Here is a 22454-nt window from a genome sequence, read left to right on the forward strand (position 1 = left end):
TGCCTGGGCACATGGTGTGTGTTGTGTGAACATGTTTGTGTGTGTTCACTTCACGTTTTTGGACGCAACCTGTGTTCCAGACAGATGTACCTGTTTTGTGGACTTGCCTGTGTTCGTCTAACTTCTTTGCCCTGCCTTTTCTGGGATGTAGATGCATGACAAACTACTGGTAATTAGGCTGTCATCCCTGGCTGTTTCAGTAGTAAATTCCAGGGATGTTGTCCAACGCACGTGGGACACATTCTGGATTACCATTACCAACATCATGTTGTTTTCCCTATGTGGTATCTGTCATTGACAAGCTCAATTGTGTGTGTGTGTGATTACTCCCTATCATCAGGGTCATTGCTGCTATGTTGTAAGGTGTCGACCTTTGTGCATTGTGGCTCTCCTTTGGTTCAACATTGGTGTAGGTGTGTGGCAGGGTTCCGAATGAATTGTGTGGCTTTCATGTAATGTCGATGTGCCGCATGCTGCGCAGTGTGGCAGACCTTCACAGGTGCTGTTGTCAGCCCATGTTTGAGGATTTGTGGGTACCTTGGATCCCCCCCACCCCTGGGATTGTCATGTGTGCATGAGCAATTTCACCAGTCCCTGTGTGCCTAGCTGATGCACATTGTTGCCGATCAAGGTGTGTGGTGTTGATGGTGGCAACATGGGAGTTGTTTCATGTCTAGGCCCATAACTACTTTTTGCCCATTGTTTGCAGGCCATGGCCAGTGATTTGTGTTTATGGAGGTGTGATGCGAGTTTGTGGGCCCGGACGCATGACCCAGGACGCCCATCTGACTGTGCTACGCAGTATTGGGAAAACCTAGCTTTATCATAACAGTGGGATTGGCGTACAGGCTAATGTCACCACAAATTAGGGTACTAGAGGGTAGTGCTGTGTTGGGTCTGTCTCTTGTTGTGTTGGTTGCTGTTCCACCCACCTCGTGTCACATGAATCCTTTGTGATCCCACTTACCTGACAATGCCTGCTTGCCCCCCAAAGGTGTGCCCAGTCAAAGACTTACTTTTGTATGGCACTGTGCACACATGTGTGTCATTGTAGTTCAGCCCACCGTCATGCGTTGTGCACAAGCCTGGGGACACTGTGACCCACACACGTGTTGTGTATGATATGCAGTGTGTCGGTGCCTGTCTGTGTTTGGGCATCTGCGGCTCTGTATTGGTGTGGCTTTAGCGTTCCATTGGGGGGATGTTGTTTGTGGGATTGTCCCTAGTGTCCATGCGTCTTGTAGGTCATCATCCTGCACATTGATCATGTTTGGTATGTCCCATTGCTGCCATAGTATGTGACTTTGTCACCTAACATCAACAGTCTACACAGGATTACGCAGTTTGTGTGTCTGTTTGTAGAGATATGTGTGTATGCATCATGATGCTCACTTTTCACATAGTCTAATTGTACACTGTTGGCATTGTCAGGGGTCATGGCCAATGCTTGTCTGCAAATGGCAGAGGAAGTTCTTGTGATACACAGCATTCTTGGCCTCTCATATCTATGTTTGTAAGTGACACAACCACCACATTGCTACTATGTTGGTTGTGGTGTTGGGTGCAGTAGTCACAAATGCTGGTCTGGTGATGCTGCTCTTGTTATGTCCACACTCACCTTTTGGTCACTGTAGTGATGGGGGTTTTGTACCCCATTTCCACAATGATCCGACAATGCTGGTTTTTTGGAAACCCACATTCACCTTTTGCAGCCCCCTGTGAGTAGGGAGGGGAGTGGTGCAGGGCATAATTCCCCTAGGAGTGGGGAGGGGAGTGGTGCAGGGCATACAGCCCCCTATGAGTGGGGAGGGTAGTGGTGCAGGGCATACGGCCCCCTATGAGTGGGGAGGGGAGTGGTGCAGGGCATACAGCCCCCTATGAGTGGGGAGGGGAGTGGTGCAGGGCATACAGCCCCCTATGAGTAGGGAGGGGAGTGGTGCAGGGCATAATTCCCCTAGGAGTTGTGGGTAGTGGTGCAGGGCATAATTCCCCTAGGAGTGGGGAGGGGAGTGGTGCAGAGCATACAGCCCCCTATGAGTAGGGAGGGTAGTGGTGCAGGGCATACGGCCCCCTATGAGTGGGGAGGGGAGTGGTGCAGAAAATACAGCCCCCTATGAGTGGGGAGGGGAGTGGTGCAGGACATACAGCCCCTTATGAGTTGTGGGTAGTGTTGCAGGGCATAATCCCCATATGAGTGGGGAGGGGAGTAGTGCAGGGCATACAGCCCCATATGAGTGGGGAGGGGAGTGGTGATGGGCACCACCACCCTAGGTGTGGTGACTGCTGGTAGTGGGGACCATGCTACCCCTGTGGTTTTGCTGTAGGTGGTGGAAGGGATTTCACCCCCCCGTGTGTGTGTAGCATTTTGCGTGTTAGTGACATTAATTTGTGGAAGTGTCTGACTGACTGTCTGCATTGTGCGCATCTGTTCCTGATCCGGTCATAGATGTACAGTACAGGGATGACCTACGCGATGGGATTCATTGTTGGTTTGTCTCGTACTTGCTGCTTGTTGCTCCGTCTCGTACACGTTGAGAATTGGTCCGTCTCGTAGCCGTGGATCGTGTTGTGACGCGAATTGGACCAGCTATGCAGCTCTCCCGGATGCTGTGACGTGCTGCTAGTGGCGACCTGTTTGGCGCGTAGGATTTGCCCATCGTACTTGTCCGGCTGGAAACTGCTGTGGGAACTGCTTCCGGGCAACTCGAATGTGTTCGGAGGTACGGCTCGTACAGGAAATACTACTGGAACCGCAGCCTTCGTGTTGGACGGAATTGTGTCAGTTATGCGCATTGTACTTCGTCGACTAGACGGACTGGTTCCCGGTTCGAGTCGGTCGCAAGGTAAGCCCACGGACAGCTCTCGGAGGGCTGTCCGATCGGAATCGACCCCTGTTTGTAATACTGTGCTCATACAATGGCTATGGGGCATTGGGGTCAGAGATACTGTTCTAAAAGGGATTATATATATAGTTTTTTTATCAGATTGAGACCAAGCTCAGTATTGTTGATTACTTTTACGTTGGCATTTAGAAAGGTTGGCAGTCTGCTTTAGCACAACTTTTAGGTGTATGGCTCCGGTTGAACCATGGGTAAATACAGAGGGAGGAAGTTCGGAAACAAATAGACACAAAACTGCTTAGACCGGCTGCCAACTGTGCCTAAAAGCAAAGGTACTGGCAGCTACTCTGCATCAGTCGCATGCGGCTTGCACAACAATATCGTAGCCGCGAGGTGAGGATGGAGACCCCTCCGCCCAGGAGATCTGGCTTGAGTGATGAGACTCTGTGGGTGACCTGTCATTACTCTGGTGGCAGGCTGGCCCAGTGCTGCTGCCACTATAGGAGGCTGATGTTGGCTGCACTGAACTCGGCAGATTTGATGGCGGGGAACACTGTGATGCTGAAGGCCCCGGGGTGAAGTTGAACTGCCACAGGCTGTTAGGCCACGTTTGCCAGTGTGGTCTCTCGTCCGGGGCCAAGGTCTGGAGGTGGCTACCACCAAGGTCTGGAGGTGGCTACCAGCCTGCCCCCTCCTGCTCAGTCAGTATGATTCTGCTAACCTGGGTTCCCGGGTGCTGAGGGGGATCGGAAGTGGAGCTCTTCCATCTGGAAGCCATTCAGGGCACAAGTCCTAAAAAAATAAGTGGGGGGACTAACCTAGTTAATCGGTATGCAAGTGACATTACGGGCGCATGACATCACGGCGCGTGACATCACAGGAAGTGGTATCATAAGAAGTGACATCAGATCTTAAGCCCTCACATATATGTTTAACAAGTCTATCATGAGTACATTGGAGCACATTTCCAGTATACAGGGAAACCCTCCTGATTTAGGCAGAAGATTAACACTTTTGTAAGCTACACATAAAACAATGTTACCTTTTGTCAGCGTAAACTTCCTCTACCCATAGTGCTTTACAAGAAAAATTTGTGATATTTAAATTATTACAATGCCTCCTCAGGGGTAGTAAGCAATATATAAATACTATTTATTTTGTGTAAATACTGGGAAAGATCAACACATCTGACATTCTTACAGGTATGCAGAGCTTCTAAACAGATCCTGAACAAAGTAAAAAGCTGCCTCTCTTAAGTATGTGTGAAGTGCTAACAAGGTGTGAGCCTTTATTTCCCCTCTGCTGCATTTGCATCTAGGTGTGAGGCTCCTGACTGCTCCAAGCCAAGAGACACGAGCAAAAGGAGGCATGATGACCACTCAGATCCGGCCTTTGTTATGGGTCCAGCTGGAGTCTTAACTAAGGAAGGGTCATCCGTCCCTGCCTGCCTGTTGTTGCGGATCGAAAGCAGAGAACAACGTGCAGGCACTGCTGCTGAATGTGTGTGCAAATTACACCGGGACGAATTCAGCTTTTTTTTTTTAGTGGGGCCCAACTTATTGGCAGGGTTGACGGCGTCCACCCTGTGAAAATAGTGGGTGGACGCCGTCCATTGTTGTGTACCCCCGACTAGTGCCCTGAGGCCTTTGGTGTGGCAGGGGCCCTTGGCCCGCAACTGAGTGCCGCTTAGCCACTCAGCGTTAGGGCCTGAACTGACTGCGACGAGCTGCAGGGTCTGCTCGTGCCTCCCCTGTCTTGTAACTGTTGTCTGGAAGCTAGACAGGGGGACTTGGCTGGAGCTCTGGAGCCCTCGTGAGCTACATCTTGGGGGAGCGCATGTGATCCAGGGACTTTCGCATGGCATTGCCGGATGGAATTTGAGGTAGCCCTCTGTTGAGTGGGGGCCCTTCCCTGCTGCCTTTGTTTCTGGTGGTATCTGTGGGCATACCTGCAACATCCTGGCTGTGCCATGCCTTCGCTGATGGGCCATTCGCTCTTGCAGCGTGGCCAGGGTAGAACGTGCGGCAGCTGGCATCTTCTTCCAACTGGGCTCCTTATGTTCTCATGTGGCACCGGACAAGGGCAGATTCAAGGTTATGTGATTCACCAATGGAGATCTAACCACGGGGCTGCTGTCATACCCCACCAACATGTAGACAAAAAAGCTGGTCCTACCACCATCACACTCACTACTAAAGATATACTCCCCAGTAAGGCTACATATCTGAAAGAAACACGTTAGTTAGATTCCTCACCTTAGAATATCCCCAGGCGTCAGGCTGGATCCAGAAAGATTTTTCGTCAGCAATACCCTTGTGCGTCGCTAGGCGTCATCTGCGGCTCCGCGTCCGTCATCGGCGTCGTGCGCCGAGATGAAGTCGTCGTCGTACTTAGACGCCGCCCTCGCGCGCTGATGTCAGTTCTTCTTTGTTCCGCGCCACACAGCGCCGATCCGGGAAGAGCATACCCATTTAGTCATTTTTTGTCTAAACTTTTTGGACTCTCTTGGTCTATTCTCGTCGACTCGACTCTGGTGCCGGTAGGATGCCTGGTTTTAAACCTTGTGACTCCTGTCACCGACTGATGTCAGTTACGGACCACCACCGCCGGTGCCTCTACTGTCTTGGGGCCGACCATGATGCCGAGTCGTGCCTCGACTGCCGGGCCTGGACTTCGAAGGCTAGGCGGGAGCGGTCCCGCAAGCTACTTGAGCTCCGGCAGTCGACTCCGCGCCGTTCACGATCCCAGTCAAGGAGGAGGTTGAGGGACCGGTCGCGGAGCCGCAGCCATCACCACTCATCTGGTTCCAAGTCTTCGGGTAAGTTGAAGCATAGTAAGAAGTACAAGAGGCGACATAGCTCTTCCGGCTCTCCTCGCAGGTCGCGCGACTCGGCTGAGGGTTCGGGTGGTACCACCCACGCGGCACCGTTGGAACCGCAGGAGTCACGTCCGTCCCCATACCCGCCGGTCCCTGGGACTGACGCGACTCCGGCGGGGATCAGTGCCTTCCTCTCGGCCATGAGAGGCCTGGCTCCGCCGTCGACACCTGCCTTCGGGCCCCGCGGGCTCGACTGGGAGGCCTAGCGAGCCGGCGGCTCCGGCGCCGTCGTTGACTCCGGTCCCGACGCCGCAGGTCCCAGCGGGATCCAGGCCTGGATCCCAGTCGGCGCCGGTCAACCTCACGACCCCTCCGCCGCTGCCGACTCCGGTGCCACCACCGGCGCCGCCTTCGGATGACGCCGTTCCCCGGTTCAGTCCCGGTCCGGGCCCGGCGTCGGAGCGGCGCCATCCGGCGTCGCACCCGACGCCGATGGGTGGCAATTTCAACTTCCGCCCGGCTCCGATCATTCCACCTGCCTACTAGGAATCGGATGACGGTGACGACTGAGAGGGGTCTGATGACCCTCTGGCCCGGCAGGGCCAGTTATCACAGGACTGGGCAGACGAGCTGGGGGATGTCAGTGGTCTTGACACCTCCCCTGACACTGGCTTCATCTTTCCTCCGACCGTGGCTTCAGAGGAAGGTGCTGCATTTTCTGTGGTGCTGCGCAAGTCGGCCGAAGCCCTTGGGCTGGAGCTACCTGCTGTGGCCGTGAAGACTAACCTCCTCACAGAGGTGCTCCAACCGTCAGCAAGCTCCTCGGAGCCTCTGCTGCAGTTTAATGAAGCACTAGTGGATGTTCTGAAGGACACCTGGTCCAAGCCCTCCACAGTACCTCCTGTGGACCGGAACGTGGCCCGGCGCCACCGCCCAGCACCGGGCGACCCCAGTTTTCTGTCCATGCACCCCACGCCCGAGAGCCTGGTTATCCACGCCTCTACTTCTCAGACCTCCTTCCCGTCCGCTCCCCCGGATCGGGAATCCAAGAGACTAGAACAGTTTGATAAGAAGCGGTTCTCCTCCCTTAGTTTGGGATTGCGGGCTATTAACACCTTTTGTCTTTTGGACCGTTACTCCCACTCCTTGTGGGATACGGTGGAGGACGTGCTGCCCCAGTGTCCGGAGGAGGCCCGGACACGGCTCACCTAGGCTCTTGCCGAGGGGCGGGATGCAGCGCGGCATGCTATCGGATGTGGACTGGACACTACGGACTCGCTGGGTAGGGCAATGTCTACCGCGGTGGCGCTTCGTCGCCACGCCTGGCTGCGGTCCACGAGTTTTTCTGGGGATGTCCAGAGCACCCTCATGGACATGCCCTTCGATGGCAGTCGCCTTTTTGGCGACAAAGCGGATAGTGCGCTGGAGCGCTTTAAGGACCCCAGGGCTACGGCCAAATCCGTGGGCCTCTCGGCCCGACGTCCGCAAACTTCGGCTTTTCTCCCCTTTCGTGGCCAAGGAAGGGGCGCCCCCTCACGTCGGCCTAGCCACAGACCGCAGAACCAACCTCCACGCGGTCGCGGACGTGGATTTCCGCCGAGGCAGTACAGGGGGACAACGTGCCGGTCCGTCCACATCTACCCCAGCAGCATCCGCCTCAAAGCCCTCCTAGTCCGTGCTTTCAGGCCCATTCCACGCCAGTGAGAGGCAGAGTTTGCCATCACCTGCTCCACTGGCGTTCCATCACGTCGGACAGGTGGGTGCTGCAAATCGTCCGAAGGGGCTACTCCCTCCCCCTCGAGGCGACCCCTCCAGCCATGCCACCGCAGTGCCACCGAATTTCGGGGGATCACTTGCAACTTCTGCAGGAGGAAGTTACGGCCCTCTTGGCCAAGGGGGCCATCGAGCGCGTTCCTGGTCCAGAAGTAGGTCGTGGTTGTTATTCCCACTACTTTCTGGTTCCCAAGACGGGCAAAGGGGGCCTACGCCCTATCTTGGACCTCAGGAGCATCAACACCTTCCTCCGGAAGGAGAAGTTCAAGATGCTCACTGTAGCTCAGGTTCTGACTGCCCTGGAGACTGGATGGTAGCGTTGGACTTGCAGGACGCATACTTCCACATACCCGTCCTGCCGGCCCACAGGCGTTACCTGCGATTCACGGTGGGCCAGAAGCATTTTCAGTTTACCATACTCCCCTTCGGCCTCACCAGTGCCCCTCGGGTGTTCACGAAAGTGATGGCGGTGGTCGCAGCTCATCTGCGCAGATCGGGGGTTTCAGTCTTCCCCTATCTCAACGACTGGTTTTTTAAGGCGGGCTCGCCCCAGGCAGTCGTCTCCCACCTCCAGACTACGGCAGACCTCTTGCATTCGCTGGGGTTCTCCATCAATGTGCCGAAGTCGCATCTGAGTCCCTCCCAGCAGCTCCTCTTCATCGGAGCGGTTCTGGACTCGGCGCAGTTCCGGGCCTATCCTCCGGAACAGCGGGTCCGGGATATTCAGGCTCTGATTCCCATCTTTCGGCCTCTATCCCGGGTTTCGGTAAGGTTGGTGCTGTGGCTTCTGGGTCTGATGGCCTCCTGCATCCTGTTGGTGCATCACACCAGGTGGCGAATGCGGGCTCTGCAGTGGGACCTGAAGTTTCAATGGGCCAGCATCGTGGCAACCTGTCCGACCACGTCCTTATCTCGGAGGGCACTGCGAATCAGTTGAAGCGGTGGCTCACGGATCGCGATTGGGTCAGTGGCAGATCCCTCTCCCTACCCCAACCGGAGCACGTAGTTGTGACTGATGCGTCTCTCCTAGGATGGGGAGGCCACATGGGAGAGGCGGAGATCAGAGGCCTCTGGTCTCCGGCGGAGTCCCGGCTCCATATCAACCTTCTGCAGCGGAGGGCAATCCAGCTTGCACTGAAGGCATTCCTTCCCGCTGTCCGGGGAAGTGTAGTGCAGGTGTTCACGGACAACACCACCGCCATGTGGTATTGCTACAAACAAGGCGGGGTGGGGTCATGAACCCTTTGTCAGAAGGGTCTGCGCCTCTGGACATGGCTGGAACATCAGGGCATCACCCTGGTGGTTCAACATCTGGCGGGCTCTCTGAACACCAGAGCAGACTAACTCAGCTGCCGGTGCATGATGGATCACGAATGGCGTCTAAACTCTGGCGTGGAGCAAGGCCTCTTTCGGCAGTGGTGAGAGCCTTGGTTAGATCTATTTGCCACCGAAGAGAACGCGCAATGTCGCGTTGGAGTTTCCAAGGCGGCACTCGCTCGGGGACGCCTTTCGTCGCGAGTGGAGTTGCGGTCTGTTGTACGCCTTTCTGCCTATACCACTTCTGCCCAGAGTGCTGAAGAAGATCAAGCGCGACTGGGCCCAAGTCATCTTGGTAGCTCCGGATTGGGCACGAAGATTCTGTTATCCCGAGCTACTCAGTCTGTCGATCGATCTCCCGATACGACTGCCTCTTCAGGAGGACCTTCTGTCGCAGCAGCAGGGGACGGTCCTCCACCCGAACCTGTCCAGCCTCCACCTCCATGCGTGGAGATTGAGCGGCGACAGTTGATGCCATTTGACTTGCCTCCTGAAGTCTGTGATGTGATTCTGGCAGCCAGGCGTCCCTCCACAAAATCGGTATACGCCTGCAGGTGGAACAAATTTGTGGCATGGTGCACAGCAAAGGCTGTGGATCCCCTTTCCGCCCCTCTTTCTGATGTTCTCCTCCTTATTCTTCTTTCTTTGGCCCAGCAGGGCTCTGCTCTGGGCACCCTAAAAGGTTATCTCTCTGCTATTTCTGCTTTCTTACAGCTTCCTGATCAGCCTTCTCTTTTCAAATCCCCTGTTGTTTCTCGCTTCTTTAAGGGCATTACTCACATGTTTCCTCCTGTCCCTTTTGTAATGCCTCAGTGGGATTTGAATCTGGTCTTGACGCTAAAGACTGCTTTCCTTGTAGCCATCACCTCTGCTAGAAGGGTGAGTGAGCTTCAGGCTCTCTCTTCTAAGCCTCCTTTTCTTTCTGTCCATCCGGACAAAGTTGTTCTCAGGACTCGTCCTTCCTTTCTCCCTAAAGTGGTAACTGCCTTTCACATCGGGCAGTTTGTTACGTTGCCCACCTTCTTTCCGCCTCCGCATCCTTCGAAAGAGGACGAGAGGCTCCACCGTCTGGACCCAAAACGGGCGCTGTCCTTTTATTTGGACCGCACCAAGCAGTTCCGGGTGGATGACCAACTCTTTGTTGGCTACGTAGGCACTAAGAAGGGACGGGCGGTGCACAAGCGGACCATCTCTCGGTGGGTCGTTTTGTGTATCAAAGCTTGTTACTCCTTGGCTAAAAAGGAACCTCCTGTAGGGCTGAGGGCCCATTCCACTCGGGCCACAGCGGCGAAAACTGCCCTGGGCTGGGGAGTCCCCTTGCAGGACATCTGTCAGGCAGCAACGTGGGACTCGCTGCACACGTTTGCTAAACATTATTGCCTGGACAGCCAAGTTCTGTTCTCCAGGACTTTCTGGTGTGATCTTGGTTTGCAGACCCACCACCGGGGTTGGTATTGCTGGGGTATCTATTCATAGGTGAGGAATCTAACTAACGCGTTTCTTTCAGATGAACAAGTTACTTACCTTCGGTAACGATATATCTGTAAGAAACATTAGTTAGTTAGATTCCTTACCGACCCACCCATCCTCCCCGTTCTGCGAACCGATATCTAGGGTTGAGGTTATCCCTTTCAGGGCCCTAGAATTTTTTGGCACCAGTGTCGGTCTCTTGCATGGCTCTGCGTTCCTGGCGCGGAAAGCTATGTACAAGAACTGACGTCAGCGCGCGAGGGCGGCGTCTAAGTACTCCGACGTCATCCCTGCGCACGACGGCGACGACTGACGCGGAGCCGCAGACGACGCCTAGCGACGCGCAAGGGTATTGCTGACGAAAAATCTTTCTGGATCCAGCCAGACGCCTGGGGATATTCTAAGGTGAGGAATCTAACTAACTAATGTTTCCTACAGATATATCGTTACCAAAGGTAAGTAACTTGTTCGTCTTGCACACCCACCCCTACGTTATGTTCTGCCCACTTTGCCGTGGCCCCGGACACCAGGCGTTTCTCCCCATATAATATTATAGCAGATTTGCCCACTAATATCTATAGGAAAAGTGGAGGCCTGTCATTAGAAACTTCCTTTCAACTCTGAATGAGGTACTAGGGTCATTATTTCCAGCGATGGCCATTCGGAACGCACCTGAGTGACAGTGTCAAGTACGACATGAAATCATTGCTCCAGACCATGCAAGAGAGCCTACGATCTATAGGCCAAAAAAATGGACATTCTCAACTCTCCCATAGATTCCACCTGCACATGCTTGACGAGCACGACAGCCAAATCACTGAAGCAGAGCAAAGGATATCACAAGCAAACAACCACTTCACTAGCAAGGGTGACACGCTCCATAAAATGGAAAAGTCATTCACGTTATTGCAGCTAAAAATGGGAACCTGTAAGCAAGGTCCCGCTGCAAAACCACACCCATCCTTTCATTTCAGAAAAAACTTGACACTCGGAGAATAGAGGATTACTTGGAACGGCTTCTAGTCACTATTTGGCCATGAAGTGTTCTTGTACAAGGCTTGCTGGTGGACATGCAGGGCAGATACAAGCCCCTTTGGGGACGGCTGGATGCTGCCTGCATTAATATAGTAAATTGTTGATGAAAGAACATAGATAACCCCATGTTCTAGACCACATTATGGTGGGGGGTTGAGTCCGCTAGCCCACAATCGCCGATATGAGGTGGGGACTTCAGTTGCTCACTGCAGTGGCACATGGACAGGTCCCCGGCTACATCAAAAACCAGGTTGGAACAGAATACACTTTGTAATGAATGAATGTAAACTACTAGATGCTCGGAGACCTAAATATTCCCCTAGGAAATAGGGCACTTCCTACTGCACTATCCATGACATGTGGTTCAACTTGGACTATCGCCTGGTCATAGTAGCCATGGGGACTTGGATAGTTGATGTGTGGCATGTTGTCTGCACCCATCGGACCACTCCTTGGTACTATTCCAATTGAATCTTCCAGATTCACTTCCATTTGGGGGGATGGGTCTATGGCGATTTAACCACAAACTCCTGACAGATAATCTATTTAGTCACAAACTACAAGAGGGAATTCTAGAATACTTTGAACTCAACTTAGGCACAGTGGCCCACTTGAGCTCTGTATGGGAAGCCTTTAAGGCAATTGCGATGGGATTCTGCATCTCTAAGCAATTAACACTTTGGCAGTCTAGAGAACGAAAGAAAAACTATAGGGGAGCTTGGGGGAGATGAGATCGGACCAATACTGGTGCAAATAAGAAACAAAATCACTAAATACAAGAAAGTAGAGGGCGGAGATACTGTAGCAAATGTGCACCTTTTACGTGATGGGGAGCAGCCTGGAGGGTCTCATGTGGCATTGATCAAGGGCCAATGACATTATGGAAATTGTAGACACAACAGGTAGCTGCCTTCAACACACTCATCAAATACTGGAAGTATGTTCTTACTATTTTTCTGATCTTTACACCTTGACATCCAAATGCCGGCACAGGTATACAACTACCTTGACAACACTGCTATAGCATGGCTAGGAGAGACTCTCAGAACTTTCTTAATATACGCATTTGAAATAAAAAGTCAAAGGGGCCGAACAGCTTCCCTGCTGAGTTTTATAAGTGATACATTGAAATCCAGGCACCATATTTATTTGCAGTAAACAAGGAAGCCTGCCAACAACATACACGCCTCCCCTCTGTGTGCTGCACTACTGATAACACTACTAAAGCCAGATAAACCGCCTAAAATGTTTACTCTGGTAGGCTACTGTCACTGACGATTGTGACATTAAAAGCCCCTTTTAAACTCGCTGAAAATAGTCTTACACCCTTAATTCCAGAGCCGGACAGACAAGATCAGTCCCGGTTTGTGCCAGGCGCTTTTCTACCTCCCATAGGTTATGCACACTGTTTGCACTACTTAATGATATAGACCTAGACCTAACTGTGGTTGCAGTCTTCCTGGACGCAACAAAAGTGTTTGACCCGCTGAAATGGGGTTACCTCTTCAATATCCTTTCAAGGATGTTACTGCCCTGCAAATTCATTGATCTTCGCACTAACACCACCACCGCATAACCTATAGTCATCTCCAAGGGAACTAGTCAGGGATACCTCTGCCACCTATTCTGTTCACCCTGGTCCATGAACCACTCGCAGCAAATGGTTAGACAACCTCACGCTGAATACGCCCTTCGGTAGACAGGCCGTCCTATACTTATCACTATACACGGATGATATGACACTTTAACTTTGAAATCCAAGTGTGAGCTTAAACCCTGTGATGAGGGAATCAGTCTGATTTAGGATGTTGTCTGGGGGGACAATCAACTGAAAGAAGTCTCTGATATTCCTCCTTACTTCCAATGTGAAACACTTTGAGAGACACTACCCGTTAGAATGGTGTGGTGATTCACTCCAAGTCTCTGGGCATTAAGATAAACAGAGACCCACATTTGGTAACCCAAGAGAATTACAGACTGCTGTTCTTCAGATAACATAGCATATCACATGCTAGATAGCCCTCAGGCTATCCGTAGCAGGCCGCATCAGCTTCATGAAAATGGTTATATTGTCCACGCTTCTTTACCTGTTAATAAACATATCCATTGTGCTCAATAAATCCTGTTTCAGTTAATTAGTAACTCAATTTATACATCTGGCACGGTTAGGTAAGCAAGCTAGGACCAGATGGGATCCTGACTCTTCCTTTGCACTTGGTTGGCTTTGATGCACACAACCCAAAATTATACACTTTGTGTGTGCAAGCACACTTCACTCACTATTGGTAATGTCCGACCCCCTATATGCCACAAGTTGCAGTTGAAATTAAAAGCATGGGTCCCGCTCATGTCACTGATTGGAGCACCACTCTCTTTTACCAGATAAGGCATCTACCACTGCCTGCACAGTCTGGCTTGGGAGGGTCTGTCCAGGAAAGCTTGGAGGGTTTCTGTCTACTCCCCCCAAACTTACTTTCTCACTACCCATTTTTGCCAATGACACATGATTCTGTGGCTTGGTCTGGGCTCCAAAAACTGGAATTTATACCTTAGGGCGACATATACACGAATAGCACTGTAATCTCCCCCGAAGAATTTTAAGAGGCCCTCCAGTCCCACTCCTCTGGGTCCACTCTTCTAATATTGCCTCTAATATTGCATCAACAGTGCAAGCCAGCGAGCAGACTGAGGTACCCTCTTAGAGCCTGAGCCTCTCCTAGCGCTAAATAAACTACTCAGCATCATGAAAACAAAGCATCTGATATTTATATTGTACTTCGTATCACAGGAGGTGAGAGCACTCAGCCACGGTGAACTGCAAAGAAGACCTAGAAATGGAAGAATCTCCCCCAGCCTCGCCGTTCTGCTGTCCCGAACGGCCATGATAGCCTCAAGCAGGAAGTTACGAATTATACATTATAAATTCCTCCAGAGTGCATATTGGACTCAAAAGGCACTTTGCCTTTGAGAGGACTCATGCTACATTAGGTGTGGGATACCAGAAGCTGACTTTTTCCACTTGTCCTAGTCTTGTGATAAGGTGTGGCACTACTGGAAAGAAGTGCTGTCCACAATGTGTCTTATGATTGAATGCACATCCCACTAGACCCCAGGGTAGCCCTTTTGGTGCAGGTGGCAGACGTGCCCACAGTCGAAAAGAGGCTACTCTCGCTGGTGTTATTAGCCATATGCTTAACCCCTTTGCTGCTAGGCCTTTTACCCCCTTGTGCTTAGCCTTTTTTTAAAGCTATTCATGGTAGTTCGTGCTTAGGCCCCTGTAACATTTTGACCACATAAGGTATCCATGCTAAATTTGCGTCCTTTTCTTCCAACATCATGGGCATTTTAAAGGTACCCAGGGTTTGTTGATTCCCCTAGAGGGGACCGACCAAGAAATTAGCTAAATACAGAATTTTTTATTTTTTTTGAAAAATGGGAAAAAGGGCTGCAGATGAAAGCGTTTGTTTTTTCCCCCTGCAAATGGTATCAACAAAGGGTTTGTGGTGCTGAAATCACAATCTTCCAAACTTTCAGGGACTGACAGACTTTTGTCAAAGAACCAACATTTTTTACACAGTTTTGGCATTTTACTGGGACATAGCCTATTTTTGCTATTTTTGGGCTTTCAACCACCTTCCAGTTAGTGGTAGAAATGGGTATGAAAGCAATAATGGATCCTGAACAGCTAGACATTTCAGAAAAGTAGACAACATTCTGAATTCAGCAAGGGGTCATTTGTGTAGATCCTTCAAGGTTTTCTTTATAGAAACTAACAGTTGAAAATAAGAAACATTTAAAATGAGTTGAAAACAACAGCCATTTGTGTCAACGTTTTCACCTGCAACTTCTTCTAAGTATGACAGATGTTTTAAAGCAATATATCGTTACATCCGCTAGACCCTTCTGGTTGTGCGGATATATAAGACTTGTAGGTTCACCAAGCGACCGACGAACCCTGAGCCAATAATTGAACAGGATCGTGCAATGGTTTGTTATTGTGTACTGGGTATATAGCAATTCATTTTTGAAAATATAAAAAGTGAAAACTCTGTATGAAAAACACTTATGTATTTCTGAAATGAGAACAAAATATAGAGTTTAGAAACAGTAGCTATTTGCACATCTCTGAAATTGTGGGTACCCATACTAGCATGTGAATTATAGGACATTTTTCAAAGTGACTTCTTTTTTTACACATTGTCTTACATTTGGAAGGCAGAAATGCATCAAAAGTCAATAGGTAATAACAGTTGCTCTACAATTTTGTGTTCCTCTAAGATTCCCGATAAAAATGGTACTCTACTTGTGTGGGTAGGCCTAGTGCCAACAACTGGAAACGACCCAAAATGCAATGTGGACACTCCACATTTTTTCAGTGAAAACAGACCCTTTTTTTTACAAAGTGCCTAGCTGTAGATTTCGAACCCTAGCTCTGCCGGCACCAAGGAAAACCTAGTAAACTTATACATTTTTGAAAACTAGACACCCAGGGAAATCCAGGATAGTGTGACTTGTCTGGCTCTCACCAGGTTCTGTTACCCAGAATCCCTTGCAAACCTCAATCTTTCTAAAAAAAAAAAAAAAAACACATTTCCCTCACATTTGTGTGATGGAAAGTTCTGGAATCTGCGTGGATCCATAAAATTCCACCCACCCCGTATTCCCCAAAGTCTCCCTATAAAAATGGTACCTCACTCATGTAGGTGGGCTAAGTGCCCACGGCAGGGAAGGGCCCAAAACATATTGAGGAGACATCAAAATGACCTATCACAAAACAACCTGGTTTTGCAAGGGTGGTCACCTGGGTTTTTGGCCCTGGGCTCGGCGGCCATCTTGGGAAACTACCAAACCCACATATTTGTGCAAACTGGACACCCTGAGGAGTCCATCGAGATATGGCTTGTGTGGACCCCTCAAAGTTTTCTACCCAGAATCCCCTGCGAACCACAAATTTAGCTGAAAAAAACAAATTTTTCTCAGATTTCTGGGTGGGAAAGTTGTGATAACACCTGGCTGGCACAAATTTCCTATCACCCAGTGTTTCCCCAAGTCTCCCGATAAAAATGGTACCTCACTTGTGTGGGTAGGCATCGTGGCTGCAACAGGAATGGGCCCAAATCCTACTGTGGAGACTTCATAAAACTACCTGGTTTTGCGGGGGGCACCTGGTTTTATGGCCCCTGGCTCATGGCCATCTAGGGAAACCTACCAAACCCACACATTTCTGAAAACTAGACACCCTGGGGAGTCCAGTGAGGTATGTCTTGTGTGGAACCTCCAATGTTTTCCTACCCAGAATCCCCTGCAAACCTCAAATCTTGCTGGAAAAAATCACTTTTTCTACACATTTTTGTGTGGGTTCACTGTGCCGGCACAAATGTCCTACCACTTAGCATTCCCCTAGGTCTCCTGAGTAAAATGATACCTCACTTGTGTGGCTGTACAGTGCAAAATCAGCTAAAACGTGAGGTATAATTTTACTCGGGAGAACAAGGGGAACGCTGGGTGGTAGGACGAGTGCCAGCAGAGTGATCCCACACAAAATACTGTAGAAAATGATTTGTTTTAGCTACATTTGAGGTTTGCAGGGGATTTTGGGTAGGGAAACATTGGGGGATCCACACAAGCCATACCTCACTGGACTCCCCAGGGTGTCTAATTTTCAGAAATGTGTGAGTTTGGTAGGTTTCCCTTGACGGCCGCTGAGCCTGGGGCCAAAAATCCAGGTGACTCCCCCCCTGCAAAACCGGATCCCCTTGATCTCCCGAGTAAAATGATACCTCACCTCCCTGGCACCTAGTACGGGGGCTACTGCCTCGGGAGGGGGGCAGAAAGATGGTAGCATTTTTTTTTTTGGGGTGTGGGCATTGGCATGCCCATTCTGGGCAACTCCCACCACTACATATATAAAATAAAAATCTCTGGTGCCTAGGGAAGGGTACCATTGGAAAGGGGAGATAGCCCCACGAGCACCGAAATATTGAATCTGAAACTACGTTTTAGTTTAGTTTTCAATGTGATGACGACAGGATGCCTTTTGCGCAATCGTCATTACTTTGAAAATCAGAAACAGGACTCGGGAGGTTGAAGATGCTTTTCCCCACCTCCCGAGGACAAAAAAAAAGGAAATCCCTCTGCTGTTTGCAGCAAGCAGAGGGATTTAGTGCGCCTGTACACATGACGGAATGGTTCAGTCACGTCAGGAGCACTGGTGCTCATGACGGAACCGTTACGTCATGAGCCCCGAAATGACTTGCTGTTCGGGCAATGGAGGATGTCCAAAGCTCAAGCGATGGTTAGACTCATTGATATTCTATAATGAACAATTTTAAATATATGCAGAACTTCTGCCTCCTACTTCTTGTCCGAGGGACATCTGGGGCCAGTTTCGGAATGATTTATTTCAACATATGGACAGCGATGATGGAATGTCCCAGTAACATCATGTAGTTCTTCCGTTTAAAATACTCCCCTTGGGGCGTGACCAAGATGGCGCCGTATCCCGGAGTGTGTCACTCCTGTCCAGGACTGATGCATCTGATCCTGGGACCCCACCAACATTCTTGAGTGGCCATGAGGCTCGGGAGCGGCCTATGAGCAAGTGAGGGCAGGGAGAAGCCCTAAGGCAGCCAAGCCGCGGAGAAGAGAGAGAGCACAGGGCCTGACTTCGGTAATGGCATGATGTCTGCGTGCTGGAAAACCACACCATTCACTAGCTCAACATTGGCCTGCGACTCCCAACATTGGCCATCCACAAGCCCTGTGGCGGGTGGCTGAGAAATGGTCTCGCTTCCACCAGCATCCATCCATGACCCTCTAAAGCCACATGCCAGGATGGGTTAACAGTGCTGTTCTACAAGTGATTTGGCACTATAGTGTTGCCTGTTCTCCTCAAAGTAGTTAGTGAGATAATTGAGGAGGGTAGATGTGAGAAGTTGGCCTGGCATATGCTGTCCACTAGTTATAGGGGACACCTTGCACCAGTCCAATTCGACTCTTATGGTGATAGGTTAAAAGACAACCTTTAAAGAAAGCTATCCTAGTGGTAGCTGTGGAGAGCAGCCTTCAGGCTAAGTCTTGAAGGAGTGTTAAGCTTATTGTTTTACCATAGATAACCGCTTGAATAACCAAATGAAAGAGTAGTCCACACAGGTATATATATATATAAAATATATGTATTTATTCTAAGAATAATCCCACTAATCTCTTTATGAGGCTGGAGGTAAAGATACAATTCAAACAAGCATTGATAGTTACAATAAATAGCACTGGAATCATAGGGCCCCAGGGGGGGACCAAAACATATATCAAAAAAGTGGTATAAGAACCACGACAATTCTTCAGACAATGCCTAGGGCATTTAGGGTCGCTGGCCCCTTGTGAAACCACCCAAGGTAGTGAGGAAGGGGACCCACGGGAGACGCGTGCAGTTGTATAAGCTACTGTCGGGATCTCTATTAAAGCTTATGGAGAATGTCGCGGTTGAATTTTACAAGATTAAAAACACTTCTAGCAGGAGTTCAAGTTCAAGAGTTTAGAGTTAAGCTTTTGAAGGGACCACACCCACGAGAGTACCGAGGTACCACTGTTACCTGCCCCAGGGAAGCCGGGTGCATAGGTCGTTTTCGATGTCGGGTCGCGGGCTGATTTTCAATGGCAAAACGTGAAGAACTGCTGCTAGCAAGAAGTGTCGTCGATGTCGTGAAGATTGAAGATGCAGATCTTGAAGAGAAGGACCTGAAAGCAGAGGGGACAGAGTCTGGGTCACGGCACAGTGACCAGGGGGCTCAGGAGAAAGAGCCCTTCAATGTCGGGTGCTTCCAGGTAGAAGATGGGTAGCTTGGATCGTCAGCCACGGGGTCCAGGAGGCTTCAAGGAAGGCCAGCTTCTGGAGGGCGACTGTCCCACGAAGGATGAGGGTCGCTGCGGTGTTAGTTGTTGTTGTTGTATAAGCTTTATTCGAGACAATTCTCATAAAAGCACATAAAATCAACACAGTTATACAATAATACATTATTACGGATTAAAAATTCATTAAACATAGAGTACAGCTCATACAACATTTGCATATAAAAACCATATTTACAAATAGTATTACATTAATCATTGTTACCTGCTTCCCCCCAGGGACCGTCTTCTAATTGCCCATGCCCAACCCAGGTATTTAGCTACCCCTATGACTATCGAATCCTGAGTTGTTGTACGTAGGATTCTTAGAGCCACTGTGCTGTCTCGTGTCCCCAAGTTTTTGCATACCGGCGAGAGCCATTTTCTCCTCGGATTCACATAAGCGTGACATACGAAAAGAAAATGGCCTATGCTCTCCTCGGCATTTTCGCATGCTGGACATAAGTTATTGGTGGGTCTGTGCCAGCCAGATGTCAGTTTCTTGAGGGGGATAGATCCTGATCTTAGCTGAAATACAAGTTTCCTGTCCATTGGTACCGTGATGTTGTCCCAGTAATTTTCCAGGGCAGGAAAAATTTTTATCTCCAGGAAGCGACCAGTCATAGAGTCGGCCCTGGTGTCATTCAGCATCTTACCGCCAACCCAATCCCAGTATTGTTCTTTAAGGGCTTCTTTGCTAGGGAAGATCTCTCCCTCAGGGTTATTCCAAAGATTTGAAAACCCTAAGTTTACTAACATGGACTTCAGATGTTTTAGCCATTTTATCTTATGGAAGGTATCTTCCTTGATAATCCATTGAAAACCCTCCGCATATTGTCTTATTTCTGGAGTCGTCCAGAGACGTCTCCAGTAAAGGACTGGGCGCAATCGGGCTCTATCTACAATGGTGCGTCTACCTAACTCCAAAAACAGTGGGGTTAAGGGGGTACTCTGTGGGAGTCTTGTAATCCCTCGCATAAACTTGTTCTCTGAAGTCTGAAGAGCCGCTAAACCATCCCAGGCCCATAGCTCCGCGCCATATAATGTGGCACCCAAAACCTTCGCGTCATACACTATTAATGCGGGTTTTATGGGTTTTGTTTTGGATTTGCGGTGTTCCCCCCTTAAAGCACCAGAAAGCTGCTGGTGCTTTAAGACCACTTTATCTACATGATGCGTCCAGCCAATGCCCTCTGCGATCTGTACACCCAGGTACGTAAATTCTTTGACAATGTCTAACCTACTGCTGTTTAAGGTTACCTTGGGGTAGTTCCTGCGTCCGGGGGAAAAAACCATTAGTTTTGTTTTTCCCACATTTACCTCTAGCCCATGCTCAGTGCAAAAAGCATCAAAAATGCTTAATGCACGTTGCAGCCCCATGGGGGTCTTAGACAAGATAAGAGTGTCGTCAGCGAACATCAGGATCGGAACCCTGGTGTCCGCTAACGATGGGGCATCAACACTAGCCTTCAACATCCTCTCGACGATTCCGTTAATAAATAACGAGAAAAGTAAAGGGGCCATGGAACAGCCCTGTCGAACACCCCTTTCCACTGGGAAATCCTCTGTTGTCTCTCCACTTCCACCCCACTGGACTCTAGCGAAGTTGGATTCGTGCAGTCGCATAATTAATGTTAGCAGATCAGCAGGGATCCCCAACTTTTGCAAAACCAACCATAACTTAAACCGGGGGACTAGGTCGAACGCTGTCCGCAGGTCGACGAACGCGACGTACAGGCAGCCCCTTCCCAGTACAACGGTCTTCCACCTTAATCTGGTAAAGCGGAAGACCTGATCGATGGTACTGGTTGCTCGCCTGAATCCCGCCTGGTATGGAGAAAGGGCGTTGTTGTCTTCAACCCAGTCCATAAGCTGGTTTGTTACCATTCTCCCAACTACTTTCTGTATGGTGGCTATTAAGCTTATGGGCCTATAGTTTGCAGGCAGTGAACGATCTCCCTTCTTGTGGATGGGGATAATGGTTGCGCCTTTCCAGAGGTCTGGGACCACTTCCCCCTTGGCTAGGGCATTCGCTACAAGGAGGGTATATCTTGCCCATCTGGTCATATCGTGTTTAAAAATATCAGGTGGAATGCCATCTGGACCTGGCGCCCTCCCACATTTCGCGGAACCAATGGCAATTTCCACTTCTCTAAGGGAGAACAAATCGTCGGTTGCATAAACCGGTGTTATACTATCAGCTGCCACAGGATGGTTAACTTCCGCATACTGAGGTCTGAAGTAATCAACCCAAGCTTCCTCTGCTACATTGTTGTCTGGCTTCGCAGGACCGGCTCCACTACCCCACTTGATGATTTTCCAGAATGCCCTGGAGTCTTTACTATCAGAGGCCTCTTTTAGTTCGGCCCAGTGGCCTTCATCCCAATTCTTTTTTGCACGATAGATGGCCATCTTGTACAGTTCCCTATTCTTTGTCACAGCGGCGCGGTCCCTATTCCTTATGGCTTGTCCCAGGGCTAATCGTGCTGATCTACAATGACTATCAAACAACCTTCCCACTTCTTTAGATTTCTTCCCTTTCCTTTTTTTAATGAAGAAGCATGGTCTCAGGAGGGAGAATAACTTATTGTGGATTTCGGTGATTCCACTATCCCCTGGAACCACTGGAACCGCTGTTTCCATCGCGGAAATTGCACAATCAACAGCATTATTGATGTAAGTCATAGTGGCCTCGTTTGCCAGTACCTTGGGCCATTTTAACCTGCGTTCATCATTACTCATAACAGGGGTTTCATCGTATATCACTAGAGGGTTACCCGCACCAGTATTCCACCACCTATGAGTCACACAGAGGGGGTTGTGGTCACTTTCAACCCGGGGCCTAACTGTCATGTCAACAACCCCTTTCCACAGTTGGAGACTGCACAAAATGTAATCGATTCGGCTCCTGTTGATGCCATTGTCAAAAGTGTAGCTGCCCTCCTTGTCCTCAGGTGTCCTCCCATTCAGTGCTCTTAAGCCATGTTCCATACAAATTCCATTCAGTGATAAGATCTCTTTTGTCCATCTCCTTACAGGTTTTAGGCATAGAGGTGGTACTCCCCAGAGATTGTCCTCTTCGCTCTCCAAGAGGTCATTTGTACAGTCCAAAGGTTCAAAAGTCCTGTTGAGGTCCCCTACAATTATCGTTACACTTTCCTGGGACTTGGTCTCAATGGCAGTAGACAACAGCTCAATGGTGGGTAAATTGGTTACGTTGCTACCTCTCACGTAGACATTGTACAAATCTATTAGTTGACCCTTTGCTACGGAGATTCTTAATAATTGCAAATCACAATTTCCCAGGTCCAACA

General features: G+C 49.8%; 1 protein-coding gene across 2 annotated transcripts in view; it reads right to left on the bottom strand.

Moving 5' to 3' along the window:
- Positions 1-22454, bottom strand: part of LOC146811978 (arylamine N-acetyltransferase 2-like) — a 335497-nt gene that overhangs the window by 280082 nt on the left and 32961 nt on the right. The window contains exon 2 of one of the 2 annotated variants that reach the window (XR_014966813.1): positions 18460-19223. The exons of the other annotated variant lie outside the window; for it this stretch is intronic. The gene's annotated coding sequence lies outside the window, so the exon portion shown is untranslated. Of the gene's footprint in view, positions 1-18459; positions 19224-22454 lie in introns of those variants that run through there. 2 annotated transcript variants of the gene reach the window in all.

Source organism: Triturus cristatus, chromosome 7 (assembly GCF_964204655.1).
Source record: "Triturus cristatus chromosome 7, aTriCri1.1, whole genome shotgun sequence".
Lineage (NCBI taxonomy): Eukaryota > Metazoa > Chordata > Amphibia > Caudata > Salamandridae > Triturus > Triturus cristatus.